Below are 2,147 nucleotides of genomic sequence, written 5' to 3' on the forward strand. Positions count from 1 at the left end.
AATGACTTGCACTGAGACATGGGTTGTCCCTAGGCTGAATTTATAGCAACAAACATCTGTGTGTGCGAACGTCATCGATGAGGTGTCAATCAGTGCAGAATGGTGTGTGACAATTCTGCAGTGTGAACTGAAAGTTTGGCATGTGACAGTTTTGCGCGTATGAATTGACAGGACAGTTTAGTGTAAGATTAAGTACACATGGAATAATAACGATGAAGAAGGAATGACATCCGCATGGATGGATTTTTGGGTACATCGAGCTACCTCGAAGTACTTACCATGACTTTAACTCTTTAGCCATGGCTTTCCTTGCGCATTTTCAGCTGTCGTTCGTTATGAAACTAGCACCTATTTGCTCACATCACTTAAGCAAGATACTACGACACAGATCTTTGATCACATCCATGAATGAAGACGTAGACATTGCTTGATCAAATTTGAGATTGCTGATTAGTTACTCACTGAATGGTTTGCCAAATAATTCATAGCCCCAATTGCTCACGATATAGCTATGGGTTGATGCGTCACTGAAGAGTAGGCCATCGCTCGTGCCCAATACTTGGATCTAGTTTACTCTCAGTCTGACACTTTGTACAAGTTATTACCTAATGCTTTGCAGCCATCATCCGATCCCGCAACATCAAAGTCACCAGTTGTCCCTCTCGTCGATGGAGTTATTGTTTCAGTATCCCAGACCCCTATTAAAACTTCTTCCGAACAGAAGTCAGTCTCAAATGTTGTTCCTAATAGTTCATCTCAGAATCCACCTGGCCCTGGTAAAACCTCAGAGGTCCACGCTGTCTAGTCTACCGCAACAGACAAATCCTCGAAAGTAAAAAAGAAAGGCAAAAGCAAAGCTCAATCCGATGCCTCGAAACAGGGTCCTCCCAAATCGTCTGTTGGCAAATCTTCGCAACAGAAACCTAAGTATCCCTGCCACATTTTCGAGGAAGATCACGACACTAAGGATTGTCCCCGAAAATTTGAATTTAGTCGCCTGCTCAAAGGGACCCTTGTTGTCCTCAAAGAGTTGTTTCCGTCTGAGCAGACCCAAATGGTAGATCAACCTCAATCTGCGTCCTCCGGATCTCAAGTGTTCATGATGAGTACGCCTATTAATGTGGCTACTAGGTCAAAGGACTATCAAACTCTTGCTCTGGTAGCTGGGAAAGAGAAAGAAGTTGTACCTTCTTCTTCTACCCCGAGTTCTGGCCCTCTTCATATTGAACACCCTAACTCTGATTCCACTACATGGCCACCCTCTCGAGGTGTACTGTGGAAATCCTCATATATCCCAACGCCCAAGCTGCGCAACACTACAATATTGTTGAGGATTTGGCTCAGGCTTTGTTAGCCATGTTGGCTCTTGAGGTACTCCAAAGGTGCCCATAGCAGCGGAAATATTTGTTGTCAGCTATCAGGGGCATCGATCCTGCTGATTCCAATTTGATATGTTTTGATCTAGAAAACCATGTTACACGACTCCCTCATCAAATTGCCTTTCTTATTTAGGCAATCATCAATGAGAAGACCATCCACTGAATTATCATCGATGAAGGTGCTTCCACCTGCATCATGTCAACCACATGTTGGAAGGCTATTGGTTCTCCTACACTGAACCAATCTCTGAACACTTTGGAAGCTTTCGATGGGCGCAATTCGCGACCCTTTGGTGTCTTACCTAACCTTGCCATCACCCTGGAAGGCAAGACAGTGCAAGTTGAAGTAGAAATTGTTGACGCCAATCTCAATTATAATCTTGTACTCACCGAAGTTGGACTCATGCCATGCATGTCGTGGCCTCCTCTTTATTTCGTGTGATTCGTTTTCCCCATCAAGGGAAGATTGTCACCGTTGACTAATTGTCTTTCTTTTCCTCTTCCTCCTCGGATGGCAATGTTTCGTACATCAAGCACACTGGTGCTCCCTATGAGAGTGTGGTGGCAGGTCTCTTCAAAGATTCTGCCTTAATGGGAATTTTTCCACTTCCACCTCCTCATGTTGCCTCTGTCAACATGATCTCGGTCAAATTTGATCCTTGGGTCATACCTGCACCAGATCTTGTTGAAACTTGGGGAGAGGTTATGCTGCTTAGTCCTGTCGAAGTCAATTATGTGGAAATTGTTTCAGCTTCGAGCTCCGCATCC

Source organism: Pinus tabuliformis, chromosome 9, assembly GCF_031772625.1.
Source record: "Pinus tabuliformis cultivar Carrire ecotype Pingquan chromosome 9, CPIR1, whole genome shotgun sequence".
In the NCBI taxonomy this organism is placed as follows: Eukaryota; Viridiplantae; Streptophyta; class Pinopsida; order Pinales; family Pinaceae; genus Pinus; species Pinus tabuliformis.